A 13104-nucleotide genomic window follows, 5' to 3' on the forward strand; every position below is an offset into this window, starting at 1 on the left:
AAAGCCACACCAACAGAAGGAACCACTTCAGCTTAACCAGATTCCGGAACTACCTTGCTCGACAGTAGCCACAGACATCTTCGAGTGGAATGGTCAACATTATTTGATGTTAGTGGATTCTTACTCCAATTGGTTTGAGATTGACCTACTTCCTAACCTAACATCCATTACTGTCATTACTAAGATGAAGTGTCATTTTGCTGTTCATGGTAGTCCACAGAAAGTTATTTCTGACAATGGCATGCAGTTTACAAGCCAACAGTTCAAAAGACTGGCTGAAAAATGGGACACAGTCAAATGGTTTGGCAGGACATGCAATGAAAAGTGCAAAGCAGCTACTTGAGAAGTCAAAACAAGATAATAGTGATGTTTTTCTGAATTTCTTGAATATCAGAAATGTTCCTCATGATAAACATCTTTGTTCACCTACTCAGAGATGTCTGTCAAGACAAACTAGAACCACATTACCAATAGGTAGTCAATTGTTAGTTCCATGTGTCAAGAACAACAGATCAGTAAAAGCCAATCTGATGAAGAAGCACCTATCCCAAAAGTCCTACTTTGATAAGACTAGTAAACCACTCCATCCATTAAGAGAGGGAGAAATAGTAAGGATGCAAGCATCCAGAGGATATGACTAGATTGGTGTTGTGAAGAATATTCGTCCAGAGCCGAGATTGTACAGTGTGAAATCAGAAGGGGCAACTTTTAGGTGGAATCAAAAACATTTGAGACCGGTGTCCGAGCCTACACAACAGCAGATAGCCTGTGAGAAAGACACTTTATCTCAGAATGAATTGTCCAGTGTTCCAGTTTCTGAGGAAGTTCCAGAGTAAATTCCTGTTCCTATGACAAATCCAGAAGTTCCTGCTATACGTTGCGCACCACAGACTTTCCCTGTTGCTAAATTTGGTCCCAACTGTTATGTTATGACATATGGTCAAATCTCTACACCTTGCAACAGATATGAAGCAACTTGTACATGAACACTGTGTTTTGTTTCTAATGTATATAGTAATACATGTCTAGCTCTGATATTGTTTTGCATAAAGGACAAACTTTTTAAGAGGGAGGATGTAAATCAGTATGTGTGTATATGCCTTTCAGAAGCTATCCAAAGGCTTGGACAGGTGTTTAAATACTGAGCACATGCTAGTCTGACTGACCTTTTGTAATTAGCTGCTGTGATGTAAGCATTTATGCATGTAAGCTGTCAACTAGTTCATTTGTATTGAATCATGCTGCTATCCATCCTGATGTGTTTGTGTATATTAACGCATCAGAACAAAACCCCAAGCTTTCTTGTCTTATGGATTAGAGATAAATGAGCAATACCTCTGTTCTGATCTTGTATCACCACCCACCCAACTGTTGTTGTGGTCTTAAAACTTGGTGGCTTTTGAGTTGCCCGCCTCTACTAAAAAATTGATATTGGACACTCCTCCCAGTCCCATTGTATCAGCTCATTCTACTGAGTACAGTGTGATCAGTTGTGAAAGCCCACCCCTTTAGCTTCTTGACATTGAATTATTTTCTGTCTCTTGACTTTCTACTTAAAAAAAAATATTGTGCCTCTTCCTACTTCATTTTGCTGCTTGTGCTTAGGTGTTCAACTGCATTTAGTGTGCGACCTTTGATACTGCTTGTTGGTAACCTGATTAAATTGATGACAGTATTCTACTGAATTGCTGCTTTATTTGAACATTTTACTTCTGTAATTGTGAGCTAATTTATCACATTTGCACTATTTTTAAGCAATTAACTGATAAACTGCATTTCATTACTGTTTAACTGTATTTCATTACTATTTACATCAATTCATTACTGTTTAACTGCATTTACTGCATTTCATTACTGTTTACCTGTATTTTGCATACTGTGAGCTCTGTTTTTGACTGTAAGTGTTTAATCTGTGCTTTTTTGTGAGTTTTACTGTGTTCTTACCCATAGATTGAGCAGCATAGTCTGAATACAAGGTTGCTGCATCCAGAGCTGTTTGTTTTTGGCTTCTGTGTTTCTGGCAGCCATCTTGTATTAGTAGGGGCCTATCTATTCTGCTACTGAGAGTAGCAGGGCTGCCTGGACCTTGCCTGGCACTGGCTGGTAAAGAAAGCAGGGACTAGGAGGATTGGCTAGATTTCTGTGTTACTAGAACCTTCTATTTTTTGTGGTATTTAAACCTCACATTTGAGCTGGTTTGGGCTTATTTGCACATCATGCACCACAGCTAATCTGTTTTTAACTCATTGCAAGGTATTCCAGCTACACATTTTCCTTACTAACACTTGTGTAATCACCTAGTAGTACTCGTCTTATACCTTCCACCCTTTACCCCCTTAGCTCTCTCTGGCCTCTTTCCCTCAGATTCTGCCAAATATGGATGGACAATTTCCTATGGTTTCTCCTGCCAGTCTGGTTGATATGGGCATCTTGAGACAGTGTAGCAACTGCCTCATGTACATGCACAAGCTTCTACTGCTACCACCTAAAAACACAATTTGTGAGAGACGGAAATAACATTAAGTACCTAGAGTATATGCTCTCTCCCTCACAAGCTAGTATATCTGGCACTGAGAAGGATGTCAACACAGATACCACACTTCAAACACCACCCACTCCTACACAACACATACCCACATATGAGTAGGTCTTCAACAAAAACATATCGAAACAAAAGAGACTTCCAAGGCAAAAACACACACAAAATCCACTGCCCACCACACCACACATAGTACACACCTGTGTCTCACAGACTAAGGCCTAAACATAATCCGAACATATTAGTCATAGGAGAGTCCACACACAACTGTGCCCCTCACTAGGCTGAATAAGTAGAAAGTCATGGTTAGTTGTTTGTCAGGAGCCAGAATCTGCCATATCACCTGTGTACTCAAGTCTCTCAGCAACATGTACAGTTATGAGCCTGGGAAGACATGATTGACAGACCATTATGATTTGCCAGAGATGGCCGGCATCTGTCTTCCTAAGGCTTCAGGCTTCTGGCAAAGGATCTTACCTCCGTCATAACGCCTTTTTTAGGCAATGCTATGAGGTCAACACTACTGATATGAACATTTCATCAAAATGCAAATTAAAGGTTATGCTGTTAAACGTTAAAAGTCTAAACCTGAAACTGCACTCATTGCAACCATTCTTAACCCTGGGAGATTCTGGCATTTGTGCAGTCACAGAAACCTGCTTCAAAGCTGTAGAGAGCACTCGAGACATACCAGGTTAACCCCTATTCAAATCATAGCAAGCTGCAGGCCCCCTACTTTGACTCAAGATGCCCACTCCACCTATCCAGACCTCTTTACTCTGATCCTGGGTGATTATAACTATCCAAAAATAGACTGGAACAACTGCTCATGCCAAAACACTAATGCCCAGAGATTCCTTGATTTCTTCAATGCAAATGCCTTGGACCACATAGTCGACACCTCCAGAAGCCTTGGTAATATATTGGACTTGTTATTAACCAACATAAGTAATCACTGCAGCATCCCTACAGTGTCATCCTCCCTTGTAAGATCTGACCACATAGTGGTCACTTTCAAAGTTACCAACTCTCCTGCTCCCCCAAGCTAGGGTCAAACAAAAAAACTTCTCCAAAACTGATTACAACCTCCTGAGGGAAGGTATAAGCAGCTTCACAACCCCCTCCCCCTCCATAGGAACTGGTACATATGTCCAAACCTACACAAATGTACTATACAAGCATTTTTATAGCTGCAAGGAATCAGAAATACCAGACAGGACAAAATCATCCTCCTCAAAGAAGAATTAACCTGTCTTGTGGACATCTGCAAAAAATCAACTGTATTATAAAAGGAATAAAATTGCTGTCCAGGACCAAGAAGAAGCAGTCGCCTAACTGGAAGCAATCTCTCCTTAGCCTGAACATGCAAATAAGAGCACTAGTGAAATCCTCCAAAGCAAACTTCAAGTGCAAATTGGCCACATCTACAAAAGACAATCATAAGGCCTTCTTTACATCCACAGTCTCAAAAGAAGCAGTCAGATCTCTTCAGAACTGGTAGTCAATGACACCACATACTCAAATGCCATAGATATAGCCAACCTGTTGGCAGACAGGTTCAGTGAAAACGTCACCTCTCTGTCCCCACATCAGTAAATCAGCAAATCCCCAGCACCTGCCTCCTCCCCTTATCTCTGTGGAGCAAGTCATCACTGCCCTCTCAAAGGCAAAATATACAGCCTCCATGGGACCTGATAACATCCCAGGCTGCATCCTACATGAACTCAGGCAGGAACTTGTAGCATCATTAGGCACCATATTCAACCAGACCTTGAGTACCAGCTTCATCCCAGCCGAGTGAAGGACAGTCACTGTCATCTCTTTGCACAAAGGTGGAGCATCCACAGATCCAGGAAATTATAGACCCATCAGCCTAACTAGCTTGATCTGCAAGGCCATGGAATGGATTATCATGGACCTCATTAACAAAGACACTGGCAATCTTCAAACACTTGATCCCACACAATTTGGTTTTGTCAAGGGGAAGTCATGCCTGTTAAATTTGGTCAACTTCTTTGAGACAGTCACCAAAGCCGTGGGTGAGGGGAAGACAGTACACACCACCTACCTTGACCTGGCCAAAGCCTTCAATAGTATTCCCCACTCCAGTATGATAGATAAACTCTTTCAGATAGGCCTCAATCCATATGTTACCAAATGGATAGCAAACCGGTTCACTGATGGAACCCACCTAGTCAAAATAGGGGAAACCACCTCAAGCAGTAGACCTATAATAAGCGGTGTACCCCAGGGTTTAGCCTTGGGGCCTCTGTTGTTTGAGATATACTTTTCTGAGGTGCAGCCAAAATCAATGGGCTATGGCTGACCAAGTTTGCAGATGACTGCAATCTGGATGCTGTCATCAGTTCCCCCTAGTGATGTGGACATCCTCCAACAGGGTCTCACCCAAACAAATGATTGTTGCCAGAAACATGGCCTCAAACTGAATGCCAATAAATGCATCATCATCCCCTTTGGGAAGAGTGATGTCCCCACAACTTATCACATTAATAACAAGGTCCTAAGCACTCAATCAGTCGTGAGAGACTTGGGCACCAAGGTTGATAGAAAACTGACTTTTGACCACCATATTGCCTCCATTGTACAGAAAGCTTTCTACATGGCCCACCTCATTAGTAACTGTATCTCATCCAGGGACAAGGATGTCATAACACCCCTGTATTCTTCCCTTATAAGACCCATTATTGAGTACAATGCCTCTTTCAGCATTTACCTCACAAAGCACATGCAGCAGCTAGAGAGACCACAGAAGTTCCTCACAAGGAGAATCAAGGGCCTCAAACATCTACCCTACACAGATAGGCTAAATGACCTGCCCATCTACTCAGTCTCATACAGACTCCTCAGAGGTGATCTGTGTCTGGCATATAAAGCAATCTCAGATCCTGACTTGATGGGACTGCTGCATATCCGTAAGTCAAGATCCACTTGAGTAACCCACATGCTTGACCTCAACCTGGTATGTGACATCAATAGGACTTGTTGGCAGGACAAATTTGTGTCCCAGAGACTCCCCCTTCTTTGGAATAGACTCCCTCTCCACATCAAGCAGAATACCTCATTAACCCTTTCAAGTGCAACCTGGATAACTGGATGGGGAACAGAAAATACACCCATGGGATTCTACTTGAGTTCATGCTGGACAGGAGCATCGGGTGCTGACTTGACAGAACAAGAGCTATATTCTTGGCTAGGCTGGTAAGGACCTCAGGGCCAATAGCTTGGTAACTTCCTATGACCTTATGATCCTTTGAATATCAAACAATAGAGGAGAGATCTGTTAGCTTGAAAAATCAGCTACATTCATTCAAAAGTTGAAACTGCTGCAGATACATTTCTAAAAGGAAAAGAATTTCTATTTCTTAACCTTAAGCACCAGTTCTGCTAATTCAATGAACAAAGCAGAATATTGGCAGCCTGTGTTTTTATCATCAGGAATTTTACTGAATATTCCTAATTAGAAGTGTTAATGTGCTGGTGAATTTTTTCCCTGTGTAACACATTCCTTCCACAGCTTGTTTAGGAAGCATTTAGCACTTTAAAATGTTTGAGGACTAAAGAATGTTCCAGCTGTGGGAAAATGCTTTATTCTTGCTTGCCTTGCTTCGTGCCCGCTTCTTGAACAGCTTTGAATAAAACGTAGGTCAAAGTTCATCACTGATGCCCATGGAAACAGGAAGAAACTTTGTTTTTCTTATTTTTTCAAGTTTATATGTGAGAAATATACTCGAAATAGCATCTTTTTAACTATTTATTTAGAAGTGAAGAATCTGTAAAACAAAAGCTGTAGCATTGTTTTATATTGAGCTGTTGCTGACATATAATCTGTTTACATGCGGTCTAATGTTAATAGTTTATGCTGTAGTGTTATTAACTCTATGCTAGTTTAAGTTTTGCCTAAAAGTTAAACTACAGGCTAATACACTCAAGTGTACTAGCTTTTGATAGCATTTAATCGAAAATCATAGCATTTATTGTGTTTTCTGCTTTTCTGTAAAAAAAACTTGAAAAAAACAAAAAAAAAAATATATCCTTGCTTTCCATACTTTCCTAACTAGTGTTCCAGAGACCAGATTTTGCTGATCCCTGGGCTTTGTCTTGGTTCCTGTTTTCTCCATTTTCCTTGTTTGGTCAAGGGTAGTTTCTTTACTCACTAGTGGGAGTAGGGAGTACTGAACTGCCTGTTTGTCCTCAGAGGAGTGGTTTAAGGCAGTAACTTGTAGTTTATTGGCCATTTTGGGTCATTTCCTGTCTTTTCCACCCCCCTGCTATAAAGCACGTTTTGGCGGGCTTTTCCAGCTATTGAGAACTCGGCACAGCTCCTCGTGGTGGCCAGCAGTGTTCCTCTAGCAGCAGAGACCAGAAAAGACTACCTTTCCAGATTTTAAGTATTTTTCTTGGCTTTTTCGACTTTTTGTGCCTTTCGACTACTGTTTCTGCTTATTTTATCAAGTTTGCACTGTTTTTACTGTGTTTAAAAGCTAAAACTGTTTACTGCACTTGCTAGTTTAAGTTTTGCCTAAAAGTTAAACTACAGGCTAATACACTCAAGTGTACTAGCTTTTGATAGCATTTAATCGAAAATCATAGCATTTATTGTGTTTTCTGCTTTCCTGTAAAAAAAAACTTTAAAAAAACAAAAAAAAAAAAAATATCCTTGCTTTCCATACTTTCCTAACTAGTGTTCCAGAGACCAGATTTTGCTGATCCCTGGGCTTTGTCTTGGTTCCTGTTTTCTCCATTTTCCTTGTTTGGTCAAGGGGTAGTTTCTTTACTCACTAGTGGGAGTAGGGAGTACTGAACTGCCTGTTTGTCCTCAGAGGAGTGGTTTAAGGCAGTAACTTGTAGTTTATTGGCCATTTTGGGTCATTTCCTGTCTTTTCCAGCCCCCTGCTATAAAGCACGTTTTGGCGGGCTTTTCCAGCTATTGAGAACTCGGCACAGCTCCTCGTGGTGGCCAGCAGTGTTCCTCTAGCAGCAGAGACCAGAAAAGACTACCTTTCCAGATTTTAAGTATTTTTCTTGGCTTTTTCGACTTTTTGTGCCTTTCGACTACTGTTTCTGCTTATTTTATCAAGTTTGCACTGTTTTTACTGTGTTTAAAAGCTAAAACTGTTTACTGCACTTGCTAGTTTAAGTTTTGCCTAAAAGTTAAACTACAGGCTAATACACTCAAGTGTACTAGCTTTTGATAGCATTTAATCGAAAATCATAGCATTTTTTGTGTTTTCTGCTTTCCTGTAAAAAAAACTTGAAAAAAACAAACAAAAAAAAAAAATATATCCTTGCTTTCCATACTTTCCTAACTAGTGTTCCAGAGACCAGATTTTGCTGATCCCTGGGCTTTGTCTTGGTTCCTGTTTTCTCCATTTTCCTTGTTTGGTCAAGGAGTAGTTTCTTTACTCACTAGTGGGAGTAGGGAGTACTGAACTGCCTGTTTGTCCTCAGAGGAGTGGTTTAAGGCAGTAACTTGTAGTTTATTGGCCATTTTGGGTCATTTCCTGTCTTTTCCAGCCCCCTGCTATAAAGCACGTTTTGGCGGGCTTTTCCAGCTATTGAGAACTCGGCACAGCTCCTCGTGGTGGCCAGCAGTGTTCCTCTAGCAGCAGAGACCAGAAAAGACTACCTTTCCAGATTTTAAGTATTTTTCTTGGCTTTTTCGACTTTTTGTGCCTTTCGACTACTGTTTCTGCTTATTTTATCAAGTTTGCACTGTTTTTACTGTGTTTAAAAGCTAAAACTGTTTACTGCACTTGCTAGTTTAAGTTTTGCCTAAAAGTTAAACTACAGGCTAATACACTCAAGTGTACTAGCTTTTGATAGCATTTAATCGAAAATCATAGCATTTATTGTGTTTTCTGCTTTCCTGTAAAAAAAACTTGAAAAAAACAAAACAAAAAAAAAATATCCTTGCTTTCCATACTTTCCTAACTAGTGTTCCAGAGACCAGATTTTGCTGATCCCTGGGCTTTGTCTTGGTTCCTGTTTTCTCCATTTTCCTTGTTTGGTCAAGGGGTAGTTTCTTTACTCACTAGTGGGAGTAGGGAGTACTGAACTGCCTGTTTGTCCTCAGAGGAGTGGTTTAAGGCAGTAACTTGTAGTTTATTGGCCATTTTGGGTCATTTCCTGTCTTTTCCAGCCCCCTGCTATAAAGCACGTTTTGGCGGGCTTTTCCAGCTATTGAGAACTCGGCACAGCTCCTCGTGGTGGCCAGCAGTGTTCCTCTAGCAGCAGAGACCAGAAAAGACTACATTTCCAGATTTTAAGTATTTTTCTTGGCTTTTTCGACTTTTTGTGCCTTTCGACTACTGTTTCTGCTTATTTTATCAAGTTTGCACTGTTTTTACTGTGTTTAAAAGCTAAAACTGTTTACTGCACTTGCTAGTTTAAGTTTTGCCTAAAAGTTAAACTACAGGCTAATACACTCAAGTGTACTAGCTTTTGATAGCATTTAATCGAAAATCATAGCATTTATTGTGTTTTCTGCTTTCCTGTAAAAAAACTTGAAAAAAACAAAAAAAAAAAATATCCTTGCTTTCCATACTTTCCTAACTAGTGTTCCAGAGACCAGATTTTGCTGATCCCTGGGCTTTGTCTTGGTTCCTGTTTTCTCCATTTTCCTTGTTTGGTCAAGGGGTAGTTTCTTTACTCACTAGTGGGAGTAGGGAGTACTGAACTGCCTGTTTGTCCTCAGAGGAGTGGTTTAAGGCAGTAACTTGTAGTTTATTGGCCATTTTGGGTCATTTCCTGTCTTTTCCAGCCCCCTGCTATAAAGCACGTTTTGGCGCGCATTAGCGCGATTTAGCGCGGAGCTGCCACTGTTGCACACTAGGGCAGCACCGGTTAAGCAGGTTTAAACTATTCGGGCTACCTAAAGTCCACTCTTCAAATTTTCCCTTGAAACTACCTTCCTCGACCTATACTACTGATCTAATCAGCGTATCCTATAACTAAAAAGATCATCTCTACTTGACTCTAAGTAGACTATTCTCTATCTGTTAAACCTAGCACTTGCTCCTACAGTACTTATTACCTTGATACGGCACTCTTATAGATAGCACCCCAAAAAGGCAACCCCCCATTTCTCGGTCACCCACATCCCCGGAATCTTTTTAAAGTTTTTGTCTATCCTTCTAGCATGTCGAGGATCAGTTGCTAGTGTCCTCTCCTGCTCAGCTGGTGAACCTGGGAATATTGAGGCAATGTTACAATTGCCTCATGTACACAGACAACCCTCTCCTCCTCCCACAAAACACAAATACATGCGAGAGATGCAACTATACGGCCAAACTGGAGGCTGAGCTCTCTCAACATAGGACTGGCAAGACCAGTCAGGAGGAGAAGGTTACCACACACACTATAGACCCAGTCTCACATAGTACCATTACAACCTCAAATCATACACATAAACACACAAAGACATACTGGAGGCTCTGATCAAAAATCTACCAAAACAGCAGAGGCCACCAAAGCAGACACCCAAACAACCACTACCTCAGAACACAACACCTGCAACACATAGACCTCACAGTCAGAGTGTCAAACAGTCACAGCCCTTAAGGCCAAACACAATGCCAGACACACTAGTCATTGGTGACTCCATAGTCAGACACACTGACGTCCCGCCACCAGACTGAGTAAGGAGAAGATCACAGTAAGCTGTCTGTCGGGCGCTAGAATCCGCCACATAACGCAAGCACTCAGGTCTCTCAACAGCAGGTACAAATATGACTCAGTCATTGTCCACGCTGGTGTAAACGACCTGAGACGTACCTCCTTGGACTACATGAAAAGAGACATTGAGGAGCTCTCTGATTATGTAGCCCAGGCAGGTATGACCCTGACCTTGAGCAGTATCCTACCTTCACCAAGAATGATGCCACAATACAGAGATAAGATGATCAGCTTTAACAATTGGCTTAAACACTGGTGTCATTCAAAGGGGATCCAGTATCTGTCTGCCTGGGATGACATGCTGGACAAGCCACGCTGCTTCGCAAGGGACGGCTTGCACCTGTCACCCTGGGATTCGGATATTGGCAAAGGCTCTTGCCACCCCCATAGTGCCTTTTTTAGTCAAGGCTCAAATTCTAAACCTACCACCCTAGAACACAAAAAAGGAAAAAAACTAAGGGTAATGCTGCTCAATGCCAGAAGTCTAAATCTCAAAATGCACGCACTCGAGGCCCTTCTCAGTATGGAGAACATCGATGTCTGTGCTGTGACAGAAACCTGGTTCAAGGCTCCTGAGAGCACCCCAGCACTATCAGGTTTTACCTCATATCATGCGTTCCAGCCCCAAAATCAGGAAAATACCAAGAAAGGAGGGGGAGTATCCATATTCATCAAGGACACCCACACCTCAAGACTAGTGGCAACGCATGATGCATCGGAGACCATCCAGGAGCAATTAACCGTAGGCAAGACTGCTCTGCAAATTGTAGCATGTTACAGGCCACCCTCACAAACTCAGGAACCTCACATGGCCTTCCTGAAAACACTAGAGGGGATAAATGTATCACCAAACACCATCATACTAGGTGACTTCAATTACCCAAATATAGACTGGGAACACTACTCAAGCCCAAACACCCTAGCCCAAAAGTTCCTGGAATTCATAAACTCAAATGCCATGGAACAACTAGTCACCATTCCCACAAGAGGAGATAACATACTTGATCTCATCATCACGAACATGGGAGCACAATGTTCAACACCGAAGTATACCCCTCACTGGTGAGATCAGATCACAAACTAATCTCGCTGGAGGTCCTCATCCCACCCCCACCTGAAATAAAAAGACCACAGTAAAGAACTTCTCAAAAGCCGACTTCACACTTCTAAAGACTAGTGTGGTCTCCTTTAAGGCCCCGAGCCAGCGGAAAACAGTACTCAAGCCGCTGAATCACTTACAAATGCCTTCTACCAGCACCTGCAGGACTGCATGGATAAGGCAATCCCAAGCAAAACAAAGACTCTTTGTACCAAAGGCAAGCGTCCAGTCTGGTGGACCCCAGCCATAAACAAACTCTACAACAAAAGGAGGAAGCTACTACAAGATAGAGCAAAATCCTTAAAAGGTAAGACACCCTTGATCACTATAAGTAAAAACTAAGAGCTCTCATAAAATCATCCAAAGCAAATTTCGAGAGAAAAATAGCTAAAGACTCAAAAGACAATCATAAGGCCTTCTTTAGCTATGTTAGAAACCTAGGAGGAAACTCCCAGATATGCTCAGAACTAGTTCAAAATGATGTGAAGATTACTGATCCTACAGACATTGCCAACATACTGGCTGACAGGTTCAGTGCAAACTTCTCCCCTCCCCAAAAGGAGAGATATCTATACCAAACGATTGCAGCCCCCAAACATCTCCAGCGCCCAAGTGAAAACTGCTCTCTCCAAAGCAAAAACACAGCATCCATGGGACCTGATGGTGTCCCCGGCTGTGTGCTCCACGAACTCAATGAGGAATTAAACCCACAGCTAGGACAACTGTTTAATCAAAGTCTTACCTCTGGATACGCACTCCAGGAGTGGCGCACTGCAACTGTGGTCCCACTTCACAAAGGCGGTGCCTCCACCGACCCTGGAAATTACCGCCCATTAGCTTGACAAGCCTTATCTGCAAAGCCATGGAGAGGATCATAATGGACCTCATAAATAAAGACATAGGGAATTTGCAGACTTTGGATCCAACCCAGTTTGGCTTTGTCAAAGGCAGATCATGCCTTTTAAACTTGGTTGACTTTTTGAAACAGTCACCAAAGCCATTGATGAGGGTAAGGCAGTCCATACAGCCTACCTCGATCTGGCTAAGGCCTTCGATACAATACCCCACTCGGGTATCATTGAAAAACTCATCAGCTTAAATGTTAACCCATACATCACAAGATGGGTTGCAAACTGGCTGAGTGACAGAACCCATAGGGTCAGAGTTGCTGGCGCCATGTCAGACTCAAAGCCTGTCACAAGTGGTGTCCCACAGGGCTCAGTCCTGGGCCCACTCTTGTTTGGCATCTACTTTTCCGAAGTACAAGCAAACACAGGAGGGTTATGGCTGACAAAGTTTGCAGATGACTGCAAACTGGGCCATAGTAGAAAACACATCTGACACAGATATCCTTCAGAAGGGTCTCACAGAAGCGGATAACTGGTGCCAGAGCCACGGCCTAAAGTTAAATGCCAAAAATGCATAGTCATACCCTTCGGGAAAAACAAGGTTACCCCTAGCTACCAAATAGGTGGCAATCCACTGAGCACAGAAGAAGTTATCAGGGACCTGGGGACCCAGGTTGATAGTAGTCTGTCATTCGACACCCATGTAGCTAAAGTAGTTAGGAAGACCTTCTACATTGCCCACCTTATCATGAAGGGATTCTCATCTAGATCAAGGGAGGTTATAGTCTCCCTTTACTCATCACTCATCAGACCAATGATTGAGTACAATGCCCCATTCGGAATGTATCTGACCCGACACTTGCAGCAGCTGGGAGGCCACAAAAGTTCCTCACCAAAAGGATAAAGGGTCTCAAAATCTATCC

The sequence above is a fragment of the Protopterus annectens genome, chromosome 5.part0 (assembly GCF_019279795.1).
Source record: "Protopterus annectens isolate FY-2018-M chromosome 5.part0, PAN1.0, whole genome shotgun sequence".
In the NCBI taxonomy this organism is placed as follows: domain Eukaryota; kingdom Metazoa; phylum Chordata; order Ceratodontiformes; family Protopteridae; genus Protopterus; species Protopterus annectens.